This window comes from Schistocerca serialis, chromosome 9, assembly GCF_023864345.2.
Source record: "Schistocerca serialis cubense isolate TAMUIC-IGC-003099 chromosome 9, iqSchSeri2.2, whole genome shotgun sequence".
NCBI classification, from domain to species: Eukaryota; Metazoa; Arthropoda; class Insecta; order Orthoptera; family Acrididae; genus Schistocerca; species Schistocerca serialis.
The window spans coordinates 444,919,325-444,938,257 of NC_064646.1; the positions used below are offsets into that span (position 1 = coordinate 444,919,325).

At 51.9% G+C, this 18,933-nt stretch overlaps 39 non-coding genes across 39 annotated transcripts; 15 read left to right on the top strand and 24 right to left on the bottom strand.

Annotated features, from left to right (window-relative positions):
- Positions 1–6,794: 6,794 nt before the first annotated feature.
- Trnar-acg (transfer RNA arginine (anticodon ACG)) lies at positions 6,795–6,867 on the top strand. The gene has a single exon. It is a non-coding gene; the product is annotated as a tRNA-Arg (tRNA).
- Positions 6,868–7,154: 287 nt separating this feature from the next.
- Trnam-cau (transfer RNA methionine (anticodon CAU)) lies at positions 7,155–7,226 on the top strand. Its single transcript has one exon. It is a non-coding gene; the product is annotated as a tRNA-Met (tRNA).
- Positions 7,227–7,471: 245 nt separating this feature from the next.
- On the bottom strand, positions 7,472–7,543 carry Trnad-guc (transfer RNA aspartic acid (anticodon GUC)). Its single transcript has one exon. It is a non-coding gene; the product is annotated as a tRNA-Asp (tRNA).
- A 107-nt stretch (positions 7,544–7,650) lies between these two features.
- Positions 7,651–7,722, bottom strand: Trnad-guc (transfer RNA aspartic acid (anticodon GUC)). Its single transcript has one exon. It is a non-coding gene; the product is annotated as a tRNA-Asp (tRNA).
- A 107-nt stretch (positions 7,723–7,829) lies between these two features.
- On the bottom strand, positions 7,830–7,921 carry Trnai-uau (transfer RNA isoleucine (anticodon UAU)). The gene is given in 2 exon segments: positions 7,830–7,865; positions 7,884–7,921. It is a non-coding gene; the product is annotated as a tRNA-Ile (tRNA).
- A 378-nt stretch (positions 7,922–8,299) lies between these two features.
- On the top strand, positions 8,300–8,372 carry Trnar-acg (transfer RNA arginine (anticodon ACG)). The gene has a single exon. It is a non-coding gene; the product is annotated as a tRNA-Arg (tRNA).
- Positions 8,373–9,032: 660 nt separating this feature from the next.
- Positions 9,033–9,104, bottom strand: Trnad-guc (transfer RNA aspartic acid (anticodon GUC)). The gene has a single exon. It is a non-coding gene; the product is annotated as a tRNA-Asp (tRNA).
- Positions 9,105–9,211: 107 nt separating this feature from the next.
- Trnad-guc (transfer RNA aspartic acid (anticodon GUC)) lies at positions 9,212–9,283 on the bottom strand. The gene has a single exon. It is a non-coding gene; the product is annotated as a tRNA-Asp (tRNA).
- A 107-nt stretch (positions 9,284–9,390) lies between these two features.
- On the bottom strand, positions 9,391–9,482 carry Trnai-uau (transfer RNA isoleucine (anticodon UAU)). The gene is given in 2 exon segments: positions 9,391–9,426; positions 9,445–9,482. It is a non-coding gene; the product is annotated as a tRNA-Ile (tRNA).
- A 378-nt stretch (positions 9,483–9,860) lies between these two features.
- On the top strand, positions 9,861–9,933 carry Trnar-acg (transfer RNA arginine (anticodon ACG)). The gene has a single exon. It is a non-coding gene; the product is annotated as a tRNA-Arg (tRNA).
- Positions 9,934–10,220: 287 nt separating this feature from the next.
- Trnam-cau (transfer RNA methionine (anticodon CAU)) lies at positions 10,221–10,292 on the top strand. The gene has a single exon. It is a non-coding gene; the product is annotated as a tRNA-Met (tRNA).
- Positions 10,293–10,537: 245 nt separating this feature from the next.
- Trnad-guc (transfer RNA aspartic acid (anticodon GUC)) lies at positions 10,538–10,609 on the bottom strand. The gene has a single exon. It is a non-coding gene; the product is annotated as a tRNA-Asp (tRNA).
- A 107-nt stretch (positions 10,610–10,716) lies between these two features.
- On the bottom strand, positions 10,717–10,788 carry Trnad-guc (transfer RNA aspartic acid (anticodon GUC)). Its single transcript has one exon. It is a non-coding gene; the product is annotated as a tRNA-Asp (tRNA).
- A 107-nt stretch (positions 10,789–10,895) lies between these two features.
- Trnai-uau (transfer RNA isoleucine (anticodon UAU)) lies at positions 10,896–10,987 on the bottom strand. The gene is given in 2 exon segments: positions 10,896–10,931; positions 10,950–10,987. It is a non-coding gene; the product is annotated as a tRNA-Ile (tRNA).
- Positions 10,988–11,365: 378 nt separating this feature from the next.
- On the top strand, positions 11,366–11,438 carry Trnar-acg (transfer RNA arginine (anticodon ACG)). The gene has a single exon. It is a non-coding gene; the product is annotated as a tRNA-Arg (tRNA).
- A 338-nt stretch (positions 11,439–11,776) lies between these two features.
- On the top strand, positions 11,777–11,848 carry Trnam-cau (transfer RNA methionine (anticodon CAU)). Its single transcript has one exon. It is a non-coding gene; the product is annotated as a tRNA-Met (tRNA).
- A 245-nt stretch (positions 11,849–12,093) lies between these two features.
- Positions 12,094–12,165, bottom strand: Trnad-guc (transfer RNA aspartic acid (anticodon GUC)). The gene has a single exon. It is a non-coding gene; the product is annotated as a tRNA-Asp (tRNA).
- Positions 12,166–12,272: 107 nt separating this feature from the next.
- Trnad-guc (transfer RNA aspartic acid (anticodon GUC)) lies at positions 12,273–12,344 on the bottom strand. The gene has a single exon. It is a non-coding gene; the product is annotated as a tRNA-Asp (tRNA).
- A 107-nt stretch (positions 12,345–12,451) lies between these two features.
- Trnai-uau (transfer RNA isoleucine (anticodon UAU)) lies at positions 12,452–12,543 on the bottom strand. Its single transcript is given in 2 exon segments — positions 12,452–12,487; positions 12,506–12,543. It is a non-coding gene; the product is annotated as a tRNA-Ile (tRNA).
- Positions 12,544–12,921: 378 nt separating this feature from the next.
- Trnar-acg (transfer RNA arginine (anticodon ACG)) lies at positions 12,922–12,994 on the top strand. Its single transcript has one exon. It is a non-coding gene; the product is annotated as a tRNA-Arg (tRNA).
- A 343-nt stretch (positions 12,995–13,337) lies between these two features.
- Positions 13,338–13,409, top strand: Trnam-cau (transfer RNA methionine (anticodon CAU)). The gene has a single exon. It is a non-coding gene; the product is annotated as a tRNA-Met (tRNA).
- A 245-nt stretch (positions 13,410–13,654) lies between these two features.
- Trnad-guc (transfer RNA aspartic acid (anticodon GUC)) lies at positions 13,655–13,726 on the bottom strand. Its single transcript has one exon. It is a non-coding gene; the product is annotated as a tRNA-Asp (tRNA).
- Positions 13,727–13,833: 107 nt separating this feature from the next.
- Positions 13,834–13,905, bottom strand: Trnad-guc (transfer RNA aspartic acid (anticodon GUC)). The gene has a single exon. It is a non-coding gene; the product is annotated as a tRNA-Asp (tRNA).
- A 107-nt stretch (positions 13,906–14,012) lies between these two features.
- Trnai-uau (transfer RNA isoleucine (anticodon UAU)) lies at positions 14,013–14,104 on the bottom strand. The gene is given in 2 exon segments: positions 14,013–14,048; positions 14,067–14,104. It is a non-coding gene; the product is annotated as a tRNA-Ile (tRNA).
- A 378-nt stretch (positions 14,105–14,482) lies between these two features.
- On the top strand, positions 14,483–14,555 carry Trnar-acg (transfer RNA arginine (anticodon ACG)). The gene has a single exon. It is a non-coding gene; the product is annotated as a tRNA-Arg (tRNA).
- A 338-nt stretch (positions 14,556–14,893) lies between these two features.
- Positions 14,894–14,965, top strand: Trnam-cau (transfer RNA methionine (anticodon CAU)). Its single transcript has one exon. It is a non-coding gene; the product is annotated as a tRNA-Met (tRNA).
- Positions 14,966–15,210: 245 nt separating this feature from the next.
- Trnad-guc (transfer RNA aspartic acid (anticodon GUC)) lies at positions 15,211–15,282 on the bottom strand. Its single transcript has one exon. It is a non-coding gene; the product is annotated as a tRNA-Asp (tRNA).
- Positions 15,283–15,389: 107 nt separating this feature from the next.
- Positions 15,390–15,461, bottom strand: Trnad-guc (transfer RNA aspartic acid (anticodon GUC)). Its single transcript has one exon. It is a non-coding gene; the product is annotated as a tRNA-Asp (tRNA).
- Positions 15,462–15,568: 107 nt separating this feature from the next.
- Trnai-uau (transfer RNA isoleucine (anticodon UAU)) lies at positions 15,569–15,660 on the bottom strand. Its single transcript is given in 2 exon segments — positions 15,569–15,604; positions 15,623–15,660. It is a non-coding gene; the product is annotated as a tRNA-Ile (tRNA).
- A 378-nt stretch (positions 15,661–16,038) lies between these two features.
- On the top strand, positions 16,039–16,111 carry Trnar-acg (transfer RNA arginine (anticodon ACG)). Its single transcript has one exon. It is a non-coding gene; the product is annotated as a tRNA-Arg (tRNA).
- A 287-nt stretch (positions 16,112–16,398) lies between these two features.
- Trnam-cau (transfer RNA methionine (anticodon CAU)) lies at positions 16,399–16,470 on the top strand. Its single transcript has one exon. It is a non-coding gene; the product is annotated as a tRNA-Met (tRNA).
- Positions 16,471–16,715: 245 nt separating this feature from the next.
- Trnad-guc (transfer RNA aspartic acid (anticodon GUC)) lies at positions 16,716–16,787 on the bottom strand. The gene has a single exon. It is a non-coding gene; the product is annotated as a tRNA-Asp (tRNA).
- Positions 16,788–16,894: 107 nt separating this feature from the next.
- On the bottom strand, positions 16,895–16,966 carry Trnad-guc (transfer RNA aspartic acid (anticodon GUC)). The gene has a single exon. It is a non-coding gene; the product is annotated as a tRNA-Asp (tRNA).
- A 107-nt stretch (positions 16,967–17,073) lies between these two features.
- Positions 17,074–17,165, bottom strand: Trnai-uau (transfer RNA isoleucine (anticodon UAU)). Its single transcript is given in 2 exon segments — positions 17,074–17,109; positions 17,128–17,165. It is a non-coding gene; the product is annotated as a tRNA-Ile (tRNA).
- A 378-nt stretch (positions 17,166–17,543) lies between these two features.
- Positions 17,544–17,616, top strand: Trnar-acg (transfer RNA arginine (anticodon ACG)). Its single transcript has one exon. It is a non-coding gene; the product is annotated as a tRNA-Arg (tRNA).
- A 338-nt stretch (positions 17,617–17,954) lies between these two features.
- Positions 17,955–18,026, top strand: Trnam-cau (transfer RNA methionine (anticodon CAU)). Its single transcript has one exon. It is a non-coding gene; the product is annotated as a tRNA-Met (tRNA).
- A 245-nt stretch (positions 18,027–18,271) lies between these two features.
- On the bottom strand, positions 18,272–18,343 carry Trnad-guc (transfer RNA aspartic acid (anticodon GUC)). Its single transcript has one exon. It is a non-coding gene; the product is annotated as a tRNA-Asp (tRNA).
- Positions 18,344–18,450: 107 nt separating this feature from the next.
- On the bottom strand, positions 18,451–18,522 carry Trnad-guc (transfer RNA aspartic acid (anticodon GUC)). The gene has a single exon. It is a non-coding gene; the product is annotated as a tRNA-Asp (tRNA).
- A 107-nt stretch (positions 18,523–18,629) lies between these two features.
- Positions 18,630–18,721, bottom strand: Trnai-uau (transfer RNA isoleucine (anticodon UAU)). Its single transcript is given in 2 exon segments — positions 18,630–18,665; positions 18,684–18,721. It is a non-coding gene; the product is annotated as a tRNA-Ile (tRNA).
- Between the last annotated feature and the right edge of the window lie 212 nt (positions 18,722–18,933).

The window sequence follows — 18,933 nt, forward strand, 5'->3', positions numbered from 1 at the left end:
ACTGCCCCGTCTGTTAAACTTCGTCAAATTAAACTATACTTGGCTTCTGAGTAACGTAAAAAACCAGAAATAAATACTGGCTTTACAAGTTTGGCATCCTGTTGCATGCCGCTTCTCGTTGACCTTAGGTGCACACATTGTACAACCTATGAAGCAATGTAGTCCTGAAAACTGACAATTAGATACCCTGAGAATAGAAGAAATAAATAAAAAAGCAATGATCGTACCCATTGGTTCGCACACTTAAAGCTTCCCATCATTCAAAGCAACGGTGAGAAAATTCTGAAACTTTTCTTTATACTTTCGTAATCGTTTGATCGCGTAATATTCGGCAATAAGATACATATGAAAATCAGAAAGTGTAGGCGTTTTTGTCGTCAGCATATAATATAGGTACTGTCCAATTAACCAGATATAGCTATTATTTTTAGATTTCGGAAATAATTTCCAGTCCGGGTGGAATATACACTCCTGGAAATTGAAATAAGAACACCGTGAATTCATTGTCCCAGAAAGGGGAAACTTTATTGACACATTCCTGGGGTCAGATACATCTTATGATCACACTGACAGAACCACAGGCACATAGACACAGGCAACAGAGCATGCACAATGTCGGCACTAGTACAGTGTATATCCAACTTTCGCAGCAATGCAGGCTGCTATTCTCCCATGGAGACGATCGTAGAGATGCTGGATGTAGTCCTGTGGAACGCCTTGCCATGCCATTTCCACCTGGCGCCTCAGTTGGACCAGCGTTCGTGCTGGACGTGCAGACCGCGTGAGACGACGCTTCATCCAGTCCCAAACATGCTCAATGGGGGACAGATCCGGAGATCTTGCTGGCCAGGGTAGTTGACTCACACCTTCTAGAGCACGTTGGGTGGCACGGGATACACGCGGACGTGCATTGTCCTGTTGGAACAGCAAGTTCCCTTGCCGGTCTAGGAATGGTAGAACGATGGGTTCGATGACGGTTTGGATGTACCGTGCGCTATTCAGTGTCCCCTCGACGATCACCAGTGGTGTACGGCCAGTGTAGGAGATCGCTCCCCACACCATGATGCCGGGTGTTGGCCCTGTGTGCCTCGGTCGTATGCAGTCCTGATTGTGGCGCTCACCTGCACGGCGCCAAACACGCATACGACCATCATTGGCACCAAGGCAGAAGCGACTCTCATCGCTGAAGACGACACGTCTCCATTCGTCCCTCCATTCACGCCTGTCGCGACACCACTGGAGGCGGGCTGCACGATGTTGGGGCGTGAGCGGAAGACGGCCTAACGGTGTGCGGGACCGTAGCCCAGCTTCATGGAGACGGTTGCGAATGGTCCTCGCCGATACCCCAGGAGCAACAGTGTCCCTAATTTGCTGGGAAGTGGCGGTGCGGTCCCCTACGGCACTGCGAAGAATCCTACGGTCTTGGCGTGCATCCGTGCGTCGCTGCGGTCAGGTCTCAGGTCGACGGGCACGTGCACCTTCCGCCGACCACTGGCGACAACATCGATGTACTGTGGAGACCTCACGCCCCACGTGTTGAGCAATTCGGCGGTACGTCCACCCGGCCTCCCGCATGCCCACTATACGCCCTCGCTCAAAGTCCGTCAACTGCACATACGGTTCACGTCCACGCTGTCGCGGCATGCTACCAGTGTTAAAGACTGCGATGGAGCTCCGTATGCCACGGCAAACTGGCTGACACTGACGGCGGCGGTGCACAAATGCTGCGCAGCTAGCGCCATTCGACGGCCAACACCGCGGTTCCTGGTGTGTCCGCTGTGCCGTGCGTGTGATCATTGCTTGTACAGCCCTCTCGCAGTGTCCGGAGCAAGTATGGTGGGTCTGACGCACCGGTGTCAATGTGTTCTTTTTTCCATTTCCAGGAGTGTATCTTGCAGTTGTATTGCGGATGGCGTCGTTCTATTAATAAGAGCCAGTTTCATTCTCGTCCAATTCCAAATTTGCGTCTGATCTCTGCAGTATAATATGTGTTGCAATGTTTCCACATGGCCACATGTGTCGCAAGTCGGTGTAGGCCGTAATTGGATCTTACACAATTTCTCCCCCGTGGGCATCACCTCGTTCACAACATCATACCACACGGAACGAACTCGGGAATGAAGAAGAGGAGCGTTGATATTCATCCAAATTTGTCGCCAGTTCTTGCCAGGATACTTCATTTCTATAGAGTTATTCTGTTGCCGATTCGTAAATACACTGTAGACAGCCGCAGCAGTGAGTGGTTGCAGGTGTTGATGCACATAGCTGGACTCCACGTAATATCGGCGAATAAAAACGAGCTCGGGATGGATATGTCCAACATTTATCGGTGGCGTCATATCCGGTGGTCGTAACTGCTGGAATAGACGTGCTGTAAGACCTGTCTGACTACATCGTAAGATCCTTGATGTTCGAGCGAGAAAAATCGCTAAGCACTGTAATTCAACATCTTTAAGGGCTAGACCACCTTTATACCGATGTAAAGCGGTAGCCTTGAAAGCAACTTTAAAAATATTACCTCGCCAAATGTACCAGCCTGCAAGGGCTAAAATTCTGTTTGCAATAACAGGAGGAATAGGGAGAACAGCGGCAACATGGTAAATCTTCCTGAGAACATAATAATTGACGAAATGTGCTCTCTGAATCCTGTCTAAACACCGCATATTGTGCTCTCGAACCAAAGCTCGAAGGACGTTGAGCTTCTGTTCCCAATTCACTCGTACCATTTCCCGTGGATTCGGAGTGAGAATCAAACCAAGGTGCTTGAGCTGGTTGGTTGCCTCTAACCAAACGGTGTTCGCGAAGCGAGCCTGCGGACCTAAATGCAAGACTTTGGATTTCCGTTCGTTAAGGCGTGCACCGCAGGCGCAGGCATACCGGTGGACAAGCCGTCGCACGGTATCGAACTCTTCGTCGTTGTTGATAAGGACGCTGATATCGTCCGCATGGGCATGACAGACGGTCTTGGTATTCAGCGTTTGAAGACCCGGTAAGGTGACGCAAAACGTTTTCAGTAGTGGCTCTATAGCAATGGCGAAAAGAGTCGTGGAAAGCGGGCACCCTTGTCGCAAACCTTGTTGAATGGTCACAGGGGCTGTTAACTGGCCGTTGAATTTCACGCGGGAAGACGTATTGCAGATACAGTTCCTTATTATCTGTACGAAATGCTGGTTGAAACCAAGTTTGTCCAGCGTTCTGAATAGAAATCCATGGTTAGTCCTATCAAATGCCTTGTCGAAGTCAAAAAAGACTATTGCCAACGTGGTCTTGCAAATCCAAGTCAAATATGCAATATCTCGGTATTCGCACAGGGCGTCTATCATCGATCCACCAGTAACCACGTTCATGTGGTATGAACCAAGCACTTTACTAAGGACTGGCTTGAATCTGGCATTCAGAATCCGACTAAAGATTTTGAAATCTGCATTGAGTAGGGTGATTGGTCGTACGTTATTGAGTGAAGTCCCTTGTGACGGTTTGGAGACTAAGACTATCAGGCCCTCAGTGAACTGCGATGGAAAAGCAGTATTCGTTAACAATTCATTATACATGATAGTCAGTTCGTCGCCGAAAACATCCCAATACCGAAGATAAAATTCAACCGGCAAACCGTCTGATCCTGCAGCTTTTCCTTTCGCCGCAGACGTAATGATTGACTTCACTTCGAAGTTTGTTATGCTGGCCAGGAGCTGTGCGTGGTCGTCCGGGTCCACCGATGCCGTAATGTTAGACAAAAATTCCTCTCCCACCTCTACATCTGTGTCAGGCAGTGAGTAAAGTTGCCGGAAATGATGCCGAATAAAAGACTTAAGCTCGCCTTGCTCATCATAAACACGACCACCGTCATCTGTCAGTTGAGTAATGATTTTTTGTCTGCCTCTTTTAGCTTCCCGTATGACGTGGTACAACGTGTCATCGAAAGCGCGTGCCCTGACTTGGGCTCCTGCCAGAGACTCACGAACCAAAGCGGTGATTTTGGCTTTGGTACGTTTAATGCGAAGGAGATTGCCAGACAGTGCAGAGGAATCGTTGTACAACTGGCGGAGAGCGGTAAAATAAAATTCCAACGTCTGTTTCTTCCAGTACGCCTTGGCCCTGGCAAACTGACAAATACATTTCTTTATGTGCGGTTTTACTAGCTCTGTCCACCAATGAACACGCTCCCTATACCTTTGTCGTCGCTGGAGGCACCATTGCCACGTTGCAATGAGATCCTTCTTCAGGTCGCCGTCGTCCAACAGTGCGACGTTCAGTTGCCATACGCCTCGACCCAAAAAGGTTTTCTGCGAGACATGCCTAAGCGTTATGTGATACGCACAGTGGTCGCTAAATGTAACAGGCCATATTTCACAATCCCTGGCAGCGCTTAAAATGTCTTTAGATACATAAAACCTATCCAGACGACTAGCGGAGGCAGCGGTAACGTAAGTATATCTGGTCACCTGCGGGCGAAGTAAGCACCAGGTATCTTTTAAGTCCAGCCCATCAATTAAATCTCGCAACTCCAAACAAAAATTAAAATTCGGACACTGGTCTTCTCTGCGTACAACACAATTAAAATCGCCGCCCAATAAAATCTTCGAACAACCACAGGATAATAATGGCACAATTTCATCGCGATAAAAAACACTCCTATCCGTTCGGGCTGTAGATCCAGTCGGGGCATAGACGTTGACCAAAAGCAAATCTTCGAATTGTACGACAATCCCTCGACCCGTTTCTAAAATCGCTCGAGGTCTACAAGTGATGCCCGCTTTGTACAAAATTGCAGTCCCTGCCTCATCGCCAATATTTATGAGGGCCTCATAGCCTGTGACATTCCCGACCTTGGGTGTGACGACTTCTTGTAGGAAAACGATATCTATATCGGCGGCATACACATAGTCAGTCAAACATTTTAATTTTACATCAGATGTTATTCGATTTATATTAGCAGTTGCAATTTTGTAATCCCGCATAAGAAGGGTGATGCCATGTTAATGCGTATCGTCAGCCCAGGAAGGCTGCCTGCTCGACCCCGGCGAGGGAGTGGTATCCATAAATGCATCGGGTCCAGAACTGTCGACATGCATCCCCATATCGGGTGACTCTGAATGCTGCACGACCGGTACGCCATCGTCTGTGACGATTCTCTCACATTCATCCGTTCGGAATTGCTTGATAGTACGCTGCAGTTTCTGTTCAAGAGTACGAGTTTCCTCGTCACTCTGCTTACGGACCGATTTCTTTTGTCGTCCTTTCCTCTGAGGACGGATGTCCTCGACTTGTTCGTTGTTGTCAGATTTCGCAGCGGTAGGGGTAGCTCCCGTGGGAGACTGTTCTTTGCCGGAAACTACGCTGACTGGAGAAGACACGTCAAAGGGATGGGAAACTCGCGGCTGGTCCCCAGAGTCCTCAGGTGGAAGACTCTCCACAGATGGGAGCAAATGTTGATCGGGCAACCGAGGCGGAAGTTCCACACGGACCACGCCAGCATCGGAAGGGCGCGAATTTCCGGCCCCGTCGTTTGCATAGTTTTCCACGTCAGGAGCAACGGGCATTCGGCTCGCCGTAGCAGTGTTTACATCGGCGGCGGTCACGTCTGGCACAACCCCAGCCGCGTGCAGCTGTGGCGCGCTAACGACAGACGGACCGACAAGGCTCTCGGCATACGTCGGCCTATTACCATCCTGCCCAGGTACAAGGCCATCACGTTGTCGAAAAACACGACGCACTGGTTTAGCACGGGGACACGCGTTCTGCATATGGTCCGGAGAGCCACAAAGGACACATGTACGTGGTTGCCCCTCGTACATTACGAGTGCCCGGAAGCCTTGTACCACGACGTTCGACGGGACATGTTTGGATAGATCAATTCGCGCTACCCGGACACCATTATCCACATTGAAGTGTTTAAGTCCGCTCCACTGCTCTTGGTGAAGGTCCAATACGTTCCCATACTGGGATAGACATTGCCGAATACGTTCAAGATCAATCTCAAATGGTAGGTTGAATACACGGACCGTGCGCAGGCCTAACCCAGCATGGGTAACGACAACTTTACAAATTTCACCATCAGAATTAACGAACTCGGCGGTACCCTTAGTTAAGTCCATTACACGTAAACAGGGCTCGTCACTAACAAGATTCACGTAGACGGCATTCGCCAGATAATCGTATGAAAATCCTAAAACTTCCTCGTCTCTAAGACCCAATCTGTCGAAGAAAAAATCGACTAATTCGTAGACATGTGGTCGGCCAAAACCGAACGGAAATTGGAAGCGCAACGTGTAACGGCGTAACTGATCATCCATGGCAAAGGCCATGATGTACTCACAACACCAAACCAGCTGCAGGCGCCGCCAAACACGCGCGGAGCGAGCGCTCCGACACGTCTGCACACGGCCGCTGCTGCGGCGGAACTGCGCCACTGGGGCTACAACACAGTGCTCTCAGTTAGCGGTATTCACTTTGCTGCAAACCAGTGGTGGCCACAGAAACATACGATCGCCACCTGATGCCATACTGCGACTTTGGCACCTGACTACCAATGCTTCGTGCTATTCTTGTTCCATATGCTACGCTTACATGCACATCAACCGGCTCTGGTCGTCGAGAAAACGCGGGAAAACGCGCGCCTTGCCTTCTGCTACCTGTCGAACAGCGAGAGCAGATGCGTGGCAAGCTCTAAGCTCTGCAGGCGCACTGCGGCCACGCAGCTGGACGAGAGGTACCTTCCTTGGGAGCTTGCTCAGCCATGGAGAACACGTTTCTTCGCCAATTGCACTTGCCTCGTAGAAAGAAATGCTGCCACTGGCCCTGTGGCGCAACGGATAACGCGTCTGACTACGGATCAGAAGATTCCAGGTTCGAATCCTGGCAGGGTCGGCATTTTGTTGGTTGCCGACGCGTAGCTGGGCAGTGGATTTCGTATGTCGCCGCATCGTGGAGTGCTTTGTTACTCCTGTGCATCTCGCAGCTGCATGTCGAGTCGATCGTGGTAAATATCGCAGCCTGCAAGCGTCAGCGTAGCGTCAGTCGAGCAAAGTCGAGACAAGTCAAGCTGAGAGCTGTGGGAGATGATACGCAATTAAGTACAGGCGTGTGAAAGCGACGCAGACAACGCTTTCCAAGTGTCCCACGTCACGTGGCGAAGAGCCAGCGCAACCCCAGCCAGCAGAGTGGCGCAGTGGAAGCGTGCTGGGCCCATAACCCAGAGGTCCGTGGATCGAAACCACGCTCTGCTAAAATTATTTCTTTTGCAGACTGTGTCGAGCTCGATTATTACGCCCACAGCGTCGGCTGGGGTGCCTTGATTCAGCGTTAACAGCAAACCCAGTAATTCTGAAGTGTGAAGAATGCGAGAACCACTTCCTAAGATGTAGCATTTTTTAAGATTTTGCACCAACTACACTTCTTGATCGCAAAGTTAATGCTCTTACGACCCCCATACGCGCAACACTCGAACAGGTTTGTGAGATAAAAATCGCATCTCCCCGGCGGGGAATCGAACCCCGGTCTCCCGCGTGACAGGCGGGGATACTAACCACTATACTACCGAGGATGCGCTGTAGACAGGTGCCTGTGTGCGAGAGATATGATGCTAGTAGCCGCAAACGTCCTACACTAAGTTCGGCGAGTGAAAGAGTAGCAATTAAAAATCGGATGTGCCTCCCCGGCGGGGAATCGAACCCCGGTCTCCCGCGTGACAGGCGGGGATACTAACCACTATACTACCGAGGAAGACGCAGCTAGCGTCTCGAATGCACAATTATGTTACTCAAATAGCTGATACATCTCAAACCTAGCCTCCTGTTGCTGTCAGAGACAGCTGCTAAGAAATAAAAGTATGCCCCAGGTGAGGCTCGAACTCACAACCCCGGCATTGCTCACAGCTACTGCCTTATAAGTACCGTGCGCTAACCAATTGCGCCACTGGGGCTACGACACAGTGCTCTCAGTTAGCGGTATTCACTTTGCTGCAAACCAGTGGTGGCCACAGAAACATACGATCGCCACCTGATGCCATACTGCGACTTTGGCACCTGACTACCAATGCTTCGTGCTATTCTTGTTCCATATGCTACGCTTACATGCACATCAACCGGCTCTGGTCGTCGAGAAAACGCGGGAAAACGCGCGCCTTGCCTTCTGCTACCTGTCGAACAGCGAGAGCAGATGCGTGGCAAGCTCTAAGCTCTGCAGGCGCACTGCGGCCACGCAGCTGGACGAGAGGTACCTTCCTTGGGAGCTTGCTCAGCCATGGAGAACACGTTTCTTCGCCAATTGCACTTGCCTCGTAGAAAGAAATGCTGCCACTGGCCCTGTGGCGCAACGGATAACACGTCTGACTACGGATCAGAAGATTCCAGGTTCGAATCCTGGCAGGGTCGGCATTTTGTTGGTTGCCGACGCGTAGCTGGGCAGTGGATTTCGTATGTCGCCGCATCGTGGAGTGCTTTGTTACTCCTGTGCATCTCGCAGCTGCATGTCGAGTCGATCGTGGTAAATATCGCAGCCTGCAAGCGTCAGCGTAGCGTCAGTCGAGCGAGTCGATCGTGGTAAATATCGCAGCCTGCAAGCGTCAGCGTAGCGTCAGTCGAGCAAAGTCGAGACAAGTCAAGCTGAGAGCTGTGGGAGATGATACGCAATTAAGTACAGGCGTGTGAAAGCGACGCAGACAACGCTTTCCAAGTGTCCCACGTCACGTGGCGAAGAGCCAGCGCAACCCCAGCCAGCATAGTGGCGCAGTGGAAGCGTGCTGGGCCCATAACCCAGAGGTCCGTGGATCGAAACCACGCTCTGCTAAAATTATTTCTTTTGCAGACTGTGTCGAGCTCGATTATTACGCCCACAGCGTCGGCTGGGGTGCCTTGATTCAGCGTTAACAGCAAACCCAGTAATTCTGAAGTGTGAAGAATGCGAGAACCACTTCCTAAGATGTAGCATTTTTTAAGATTTTGCACCAACTACACTTCTTGATCGCAAAGTTAATGCTCTTACGACCCCCATACGCGCAACACTCGAACAGGTTTGTGAGATAAAAATCGCATCTCCCCGGCGGGGAATCGAACCCCGGTCTCCCGCGTGACAGGCGGGGATACTAACCACTATACTACCGAGGATGCGCTGTAGACAGGTGCCTGTGTGCGAGAGATATGATGCTAGTAGCCGCAAACGTCCTACACTAAGTTCGGCGAGTGAAAGAGTAGCAATTAAAAATCGGATGTGCCTCCCCGGCGGGGAATCGAACCCCGGTCTCCCGCGTGACAGGCGGGGATACTAACCACTATACTACCGAGGAAGACGCAGCTAGCGTCTCGAATGCACAATTATGTTACTCAAATAGCTGATACATCTCAAACCTAGCCTCCTGTTGCTGTCAGAGACAGCTGCTAAGAAATAAAAGTATGCCCCAGGTGAGGCTCGAACTCACAACCCCGGCATTGCTCACAGCTACTGCCTTATAAGTACCGTGCGCTAACCAATTGCGCCACTGGGGCTACGACACAGTGCTCTGAGTTAGCGGTATTCACTTTGCTGCAAACCAGTGGTGGCCACAGAAACATACGATCGCCACCTGATGCCATACTGCGACTTTGGCACCTGACTACCAATGCTTCGTGCTATTCTTGTTCCATATGCTACGCTTACATGCACATCAACCGGCTCTGGTCGTCGAGAAAACGCGGGAAAACGCGCGCCTTGCCTTCTGCTACCTGTCGAACAGCGAGAGCAGATGCGTGGCAAGCTCTAAGCTCTGCAGGCGCACTGCGGCCACGCAGCTGGACGAGAGGTACCTTCCTTGGGAGCTTGCTCAGCCATGGAGAACACGTTTCTTCGCCAATTGCACTTGCCTCGTAGAAAGAAATGCTGCCACTGGCCCTGTGGCGCAACGGATAACACGTCTGACTACGGATCAGAAGATTCCAGGTTCGAATCCTGGCAGGGTCGGCATTTTGTTGGTTGCCGACGCGTAGCTGGGCAGTGGATTTCGTATGTCGCCGCATCGTGGAGTGCTTTGTTACTCCTGTGCATCTCGCAGCTGCATGTCGAGTCGATCGTGGTAAATATCGCAGCCTGCAAGCGTCAGCGTAGCGTCAGTCGAGCAAAGTCGAGACAAGTCAAGCTGAGAGCTGTGGGAGATGATACGCAATTAAGTACAGGCGTGTGAAAGCGACGCAGACAACGCTTTCCAAGTGTCCCACGTCACGTGGCGAAGAGCCAGCGCAACCCCAGCCAGCAGAGTGGCGCAGTGGAAGCGTGCTGGGCCCATAACCCAGAGGTCCGTGGATCGAAACCACGCTCTGCTAAAATTATTTCTTTTGCAGACTGTGTCGAGCTCGATTATTACGCCCACAGCGTCGGCTGGGGTGCCTTGATTCAGCGTTAACAGCAAACCCAGTAATTCTGAAGTGTGAAGAATGCGAGAACCACTTCCTAAGATGTAGCATTTTTTAAGATTTTGCACCAACTACACTTCTTGATCGCAAAGTTAATGCTCTTACGACCCCCATACGCGCAACACTCGAACAGGTTTGTGAGATAAAAATCGCATCTCCCCGGCGGGGAATCGAACCCCGGTCTCCCGCGTGACAGGCGGGGATACTAACCACTACACTACCGAGGATGCGCTGTAGACAGGTGCCTGTGTGCGAGAGATATGATGCTAGTAGCCGCAAACGTCCTACACTAAGTTCGGCGAGTGAAAGAGTAGCAATTAAAAATCGGATGTGCCTCCCCGGCGGGGAATCGAACCCCGGTCTCCCGCGTGACAGGCGGGGATACTAACCACTATACTACCGAGGAAGACGCAGCTAGCGTCTCGAATGCACAATTATGTTACTCAAATAGCTGATACATCTCAAACCTAGCCTCCTGTTGCTGTCAGAGACAGCTGCTAAGAAATAAAAGTATGCCCCAGGTGAGGCTCGAACTCACAACCCCGGCATTGCTCACGGCTACTGCCTTATAAGTACCGTGCGCTAACCAATTGCGCCACTGGGGCTACGACACAGTGCTCTCAGTTAGCGGTATTCACTTTGCTGCAAACCAGTGGTGGCCACAGAAACATACGATCGCCACCTGATGCCATACTGCGACTTTGGCACCTGACTACCAATGCTTCGTGCTATTCTTGTTCCATATGCTACGCTTACATGCACATCAACCGGCTCTGGTCGTCGAGAAAACGCGGGAAAACGCGCGCCTTGCCTTCTGCTACCTGTCGAACAGCGAGAGCAGATGCGTGGCAAGCTCTAAGCTCTGCAGGCGCACTGCGGCCACGCAGCTGGACGAGAGGTACCTTCCTTGGGAGCTTGCTCAGCCATGGAGAACACGTTTCTTCGCCAATTGCACTTGCCTCGTAGAAAGAAATGCTGCCACTGGCCCTGTGGCGCAACGGATAACACGTCTGACTACGGATCAGAAGATTCCAGGTTCGAATCCTGGCAGGGTCGGCATTTTGTTGGTTGCCGACGCGTAGCTGGGCAGTGGATTTCGTATGTCGCCGCATCGTGGAGTGCTTTGTTACTCCTGTGCATCTCGCAGCTGCATGTCGATCGTGGTAAATATCGCAGCCTGCAAGCGTCAGCGTAGCGTCAGTCGAGCGAGTCGATCGTGGTAAATATCGCAGCCTGCAAGCGTCAGCGTAGCGTCAGTCGAGCAAAGTCGAGACAAGTCAAGCTGAGAGCTGTGGGAGATGATACGCAATTAAGTACAGGCGTGTGAAAGCGACGCAGACAACGCTTTCCAAGTGTCCCACGTCACGTGGCGAAGAGCCAGCGCAACCCCAGCCAGCAGAGTGGCGCAGTGGAAGCGTGCTGGGCCCATAACCCAGAGGTCCGTGGATCGAAACCACGCTCTGCTAAAATTATTTCTTTTGCAGACTGTGTCGAGCTCGATTATTACGCCCACAGCGTCGGCTGGGGTGCCTTGATTCAGCGTTAACAGCAAACCCAGTAATTCTGAAGTGTGAAGAATGCGAGAACCACTTCCTAAGATGTAGCATTTTTTAAGATTTTGCACCAACTACACTTCTTGATCGCAAAGTTAATGCTCTTACGACCCCCATACGCGCAACACTCGAACAGGTTTGTGAGATAAAAATCGCATCTCCCCGGCGGGGAATCGAACCCCGGTCTCCCGCGTGACAGGCGGGGATACTAACCACTATACTACCGAGGATGCGCTGTAGACAGGTGCCTGTGTGCGAGAGATATGATGCTAGTAGCCGCAAACGTCCTACACTAAGTTCGGCGAGTGAAAGAGTAGCAATTAAAAATCGGATGTGCCTCCCCGGCGGGGAATCGAACCCCGGTCTCCCGCGTGACAGGCGGGGATACTAACCACTATACTACCGAGGAAGACGCAGCTAGCGTCTCGAATGCACAATTATGTTACTCAAATAGCTGATACATCTCAAACCTAGCCTCCTGTTGCTGTCAGAGACAGCTGCTAAGAAATAAAAGTATGCCCCAGGTGAGGCTCGAACTCACAACCCCGGCATTGCTCACGGCTACTGCCTTATAAGTACCGTGCGCTAACCAATTGCGCCACTGGGGCTACGACACAGTGCTCTCAGTTAGCGGTATTCACTTTGCTGCAAACCAGTGGTGGCCACAGAAACATACGATCGCCACCTGATGCCATACTGCGACTTTGGCACCTGACTACCAATGCTTCGTGCTATTCTTGTTCCATATGCTACGCTTACATGCACATCAACCGGCTCTGGTCGTCGAGAAAACGCGGGAAAACGCGCGCCTTGCCTTCTGCTACCTGTCGAACAGCGAGAGCAGATGCGTGGCAAGCTCTAAGCTCTGCAGGCGCACTGCGGCCACGCAGCTGGACGAGAGGTACCTTCCTTGGGAGCTTGCTCAGCCATGGAGAACACGTTTCTTCGCCAATTGCACTTGCCTCGTAGAAAGAAATGCTGCCACTGGCCCTGTGGCGCAACGGATAACACGTCTGACTACGGATCAGAAGATTCCAGGTTCGAATCCTGGCAGGGTCGGCATTTTGTTGGTTGCCGACGCGTAGCTGGGCAGTGGATTTCGTATGTCGCCGCATCGTGGAGTGCTTTGTTACTCCTGTGCATCTCGCAGCTGCATGTCGAGTCGATCGTGGTAAATATCGCAGCCTGCAAGCGTCAGCGTAGCGTCAGTCGAGCGAGTCGATCGTGGTAAATATCGCAGCCTGCAAGCGTCAGCGTAGCGTCAGTCGAGCAAAGTCGAGACAAGTCAAGCTGAGAGCTGTGGGAGATGATACGCAATTAAGTACAGGCGTGTGAAAGCGACGCAGACAACGCTTTCCAAGTGTCACACGTCACGTGGCGAAGAGCCAGCGCAACCCCAGCCAGCAGAGTGGCGCAGTGGAAGCGTGCTGGGCCCATAACCCAGAGGTCCGTGGATCGAAACCACGCTCTGCTAAAATTATTTCTTTTGCAGACTGTGTCGAGCTCGATTATTACGCCCACAGCGTCGGCTGGGGTGCCTTGATTCAGCGTTAACAGCAAACCCAGTAATTCTGAAGTGTGAAGAATGCGAGAACCACTTCCTAAGATGTAGCATTTTTTAAGATTTTGCACCAACTACACTTCTTGATCGCAAAGTTAATGCTCTTACGACCCCCATACGCGCAACACTCGAACAGGTTTGTGAGATAATAATCGCATCTCCCCGGCGGGGAATCGAACCCCGGTCTCCCGCGTGACAGGCGGGGATACTAACCACTATACTACCGAGGATGCGCTGTAGACAGGTGCCTGTGTGCGAGAGATATGATGCTAGTAGCCGCAAACGTCCTACACTAAGTTCGGCGAGTGAAAGAGTAGCAATTAAAAATCGGATGTGCCTCCCCGGCGGGGAATCGAACCCCGGTCTCCCGCGTGACAGGCGGGGATACTAACCACTATACTACCGAGGAAGACGCAGCTAGCGTCTCGAATGCACAATTATGTTACTCAAATAGCTGATACATCTCAAACCTAGCCTCCTGTTGCTGTCAGAGACAGCTGCTAAGAAATAAAAGTATGCCCCAGGTGAGGCTCGAACTCACAACCCCGGCATTGCTCACGGCTACTGCCTTATAAGTACCGTGCGCTAACCAATTGCGCCACTGGGGCTACGACACAGTGCTCTCAGTTAGCGGTATTCACTTTGCTGCAAACCAGTGGTGGCCACAGAAACATACGATCGCCACCTGATGCCATACTGCGACTTTGGCACCTGACTACCAATGCTTCGTGCTATTCTTGTTCCATATGCTACGCTTACATGCACATCAACCGGCTCTGGTCGTCGAGAAAACGCGGGAAAACGCGCGCCTTGCCTTCTGCTACCTGTCGAACAGCGAGAGCAGATGCGTGGCAAGCTCTAAGCTCTGCAGGCGCACTGCGGCCACGCAGCTGGACGAGAGGTACCTTCCTTGGGAGCTTGCTCAGCCATGGAGAACACGTTTCTTCGCCAATTGCACTTGCCTCGTAGAAAGTAATGCTGCCACTGGCCCTGTGGCGCAACGGATAACGCGTCTGACTACGGATCAGAAGATTCCAGGTTCGAATCCTGGCAGGGTCGGCATTTTGTTGGTTGCCGACGCGTAGCTGGGCAGTGGATTTCGTATGTCGCCGCATCGTGGAGTGCTTTGTTACTCCTGTGCATCTCGCAGCTGCATGTCGATCGTGGTAAATATCGCAGCCTGCAAGCGTCAGCGTAGCGTCAGTCGAGCGAGTCGATCGTGGTAAATATCGCAGCCTGCAAGCGTCAGCGTAGCGTCAGTCGAGCAAAGTCGAGACAAGTCAAGCTGAGAGCTGTGGGAGATGATACGCAATTAAGTACAGGCGTGTGAAAGCGACGCAGACAACGCTTTCCAAGTGTCCCACGTCACGTGGCGAAGAGCCAGCGCAACCCCAGCCAGCAGAGTGGCGCAGTGGAAGCGTGCTGGGCCCATAACCCAGAGGTCCGTGGATCGAAACCACGCTCTGCTAAAATTATTTCTTTTGCAGACTGTGTCGAGCTCGATTATTACGCCCACAGCGTCGGCTGGGGTGCCTTGATTCAGCGTTAACAGCAAACCCAGTAATTCTGAAGTGTGAAGAATGCGAGAACCACTTCCTAAGATGTAGCATTTTTTAAGATTTTGCACCAACTACACTTCTTGATCGCAAAGTTAATGCTCTTACGACCCCCATACGCGCAACACTCGAACAGGTTTGTGAGATAAAAATCGCATCTCCCCGGCGGGGAATCGAACCCCGGTCTCCCGCGTGACAGGCGGGGATACTAACCACTATACTACCGAGGATGCGCTGTAGACAGGTGCCTGTGTGCGAGAGATATGATGCTAGTAGCCGCAAACGTCCTACACTAAGTTCGGCGAGTGAAAGAGTAGCAATTAAAAATCGGATGTGCCTCCCCGGCGGGGAATCGAACCCCGGTCTCCCGCGTGACAGGCGGGGATACTAACCACTATACTACCGAGGAAGACGCAGCTAGCGTCTCGAATGCACAATTATGTTACTCAAATAGCTGATACATCTCAAACCTAGCCTCCTGTTGCTGTCAGAGACAGCTGCTAAGAAATAAAAGTATGCCCCAGGTGAGGCTCGAACTCACAACCCCGGCATTGCTCACGGCTACTGCCTTATAAGTACCGTGCGCTAACCAATTGCGCCACTGGGGCTACGACACAGTGCTCTCAGTTAGCGGTATTCACTTTGCTGCAAACCAGTGGTGGCCACAGAAACATACGATCGCCACCTGATGCCATACTGCGACTTTGGCACCTGACTACCAATGCTTCGTGCTATTCTTGTTCCATATGCTACGCTTACATGCACATCAACCGGCTCTGGTCGTCGAGAAAACGCGGGAAAACGCGCGCCTTGCCTTCTGCTACCTGTCGAACAGCGAGAGCAGATGCGTGGCAAGCTCTAAGCTCTGCAGGCGCACTGCGGCCACGCAGCTGGACGAGAGGTACCTTCCTTGGGAGCTTGCTCAGCCATGGAGAACACGTTTCTTCGCCAATTGCACTTGCCTCGTAGAAAGAAATGCTGCCACTGGCCCTGTGGCGCAACGGATAACGCGTCTGACTACGGATCAGAAGATTCCAGGTTCGAATCCTGGCAGGGTCGGCATTTTGTTGGTTGCCGACGCGTAGCTGGGCAGTGGATTTCGTATGTCGCCGCATCGTGGAGTGCTTTGTTACTCCTGTGCATCTCGCAGCTGCATGTCGAGTCGATCGTGGTAAATATCGCAGCCTGCAAGCGTCAGCGTAGCGTCAGTCGAGCAAAGTCGAGACAAGTCAAGCTGAGAGCTGTGGGAGATGATACGCAATTAAGTACAGGCGTGTGAAAGCGACGCAGACAACGCTTTCCAAGTGTCACACGTCACGTGGCGAAGAGCCAGCGCAACCCCAGCCAGCAGAGTGGCGCAGTGGAAGCGTGCTGGGCCCATAACCCAGAGGTCCGTGGATCGAAACCACGCTCTGCTAAAATTATTTCTTTTGCAGACTGTGTCGAGCTCGATTATTACGCCCACAGCGTCGGCTGGGGTGCCTTGATTCAGCGTTAACAGCAAACCCAGTAATTCTGAAGTGTGAAGAATGCGAGAACCACTTCCTAAGATGTAGCATTTTTTAAGATTTTGCACCAACTACACTTCTTGATCGCAAAGTTAATGCTCTTACGACCCCCATACGCGCAACACTCGAACAGGTTTGTGAGATAAAAATCGCATCTCCCCGGCGGGGAATCGAACCCCGGTCTCCCGCGTGACAGGCGGGGATACTAACCACTATACTACCGAGGATGCGCTGTAGACAGGTGCCTGTGTGCGAGAGATATGATGCTAGTAGCCGCAAACGTCCTACACTAAGTTCGGCGAGTGAAAGAGTAGCAATTAAAAATCGGATGTGCCTCCCCGGCGGGGAATCGAACCCCGGTCTCCCGCGTGACAGGCGGGGATACTAACCACTATACTACCGAGGAAGACGCAGCTAGCGTCTCGAATGCACAATTATGTTACTCAAATAGCTGATACATCTCAAACCTAGCCTCCTGTTGCTGTCAGAGACAGCTGCTAAGAAATAAAAGTATGCCCCAGGTGAGGCTCGAACTCACAACCCCGGCATTGCTCACGGCTACTGCCTTATAAGTACCGTGCGCTAACCAATTGCGCCACTGGGGCTACGACACAGTGCTCTCAGTTAGCGGTATTCACTTTGCTGCAAACCAGTGGTGGCCACAGAAACATACGATCGCCACCTGATGCCATACTGCGACTTTGGCACCTGACTACCAATGCTTCGTGCTATTCTTGTTCCATATGCTACGCTTACATGCACATCAACCGGCTCTGGTCGTCGAGAAAACGCGGGAAAACGCGCGCCTTGCCTTCTGCTACCTGTCGAACAGCGAGAGCAGATGCGTGGCAAGCTCTAAGCTCTGCAGGCGCACTGCGGCCACGCAGCTGGACGAGAGGTACCTTCCTTGGGAGCTTGCTCAGCCATGGAGAACACGTTTCTTCGCCAATTGCACTTGCCTCGTAGAAAGAAATGCTGCCACTGGCCCTGTGGCGCAACGGATAACACGTCTGACTACGGATCAGAAGATTCCAGGTTCGAATCCTGGCAGGGTCGGCATTTTGTTGGTTGCCGACGCGTAGCTGGGCAGTGGATTTCGTATGTCGCCGCATCGTGGAGTGCTTTGTTACTCCTGTGCATCTCGCAGCTGCATGTCGATCGTGGTAAATATCGCAGCCTGCAAGCGTCAGCGTAGCGTCAGTCGAGCGAGTCGATCGTGGTAAATATCGCAGCCTGCAAGCGTCAGCGTAGCGTCAGTCGAGCAAAGTCGAGACAAGTCAAGCTGAGAGCTGTGGGAGATGATACGCAATTAAGTACAGGCGTGTGAAAGCGACGCAGACAACGCTTTCCAAGTGTCCCACGTCACGTGGCGAAGAGCCAGCGCAACCCCAGCCAGCAGAGTGGCGCAGTGGAAGCGTGCTGGGCCCATAACCCAGAGGTCCGTGGATCGAAACCACGCTCTGCTAAAATTATTTCTTTTGCAGACTGTGTCGAGCTCGATTATTACGCCCACAGCGTCGGCTGGGGTGCCTTGATTCAGCGTTAACAGCAAACCCAGTAATTCTGAAGTGTGAAGAATGCGAGAACCACTTCCTAAGATGTAGCATTTTTTAAGATTTTGCACCAACTACACTTCTTGATCGCAAAGTTAATGCTCTTACGACCCCCATACGCGCAACACTCGAACAGGTTTGTGAGATAAAAATCGCATCTCCCCGGCGGGGAATCGAACCCCGGTCTCCCGCGTGACAGGCGGGGATACTAACCACTATACTACCGAGGATGCGCTGTAGACAGGTGCCTGTGTGCGAGAGATATGATGCTAGTAGCCGCAAACGTCCTACACTAAGTTCGGCGAGTGAAAGAGTAGCAATTAAAAATCGGATGTGCCTCCCCGGCGGGGAATCGAACCCCGGTCTCCCGCGTGACAGGCGGGGATACTAACCACTATACTACCGAGGAAGACGCAGCTAGCGTCTCGAATGCACAATTATGTTACTCAAATAGCTGATACATCTCAAACCTAGCCTCCTGTTGCTGTCAGAGACAGCTGCTAAGAAATAAAAGTATGCCCCAGGTGAGGCTCGAACTCACAACCCCGGCATTGCTCACGGCTACTGCCTTATAAGTACCGTGCGCTAACCAATTGCGCCACTGGGGCTACGACACAGTGCTCTCAGTTAGCGGTATTCACTTTGCTGCAAACCAGTGGTGGCCACAGAAACATACGATCGCCACCTGATGCCATACTGCGACTTTGGCACCTGACTACCAATGCTTCGTGCTATTCTTGTTCCATATGCTACGCTTACATGCACATCAACCGGCTCTGGTCGTCGAGAAAACGCGGGAAAACGCGCGCCTTGCCTTCTG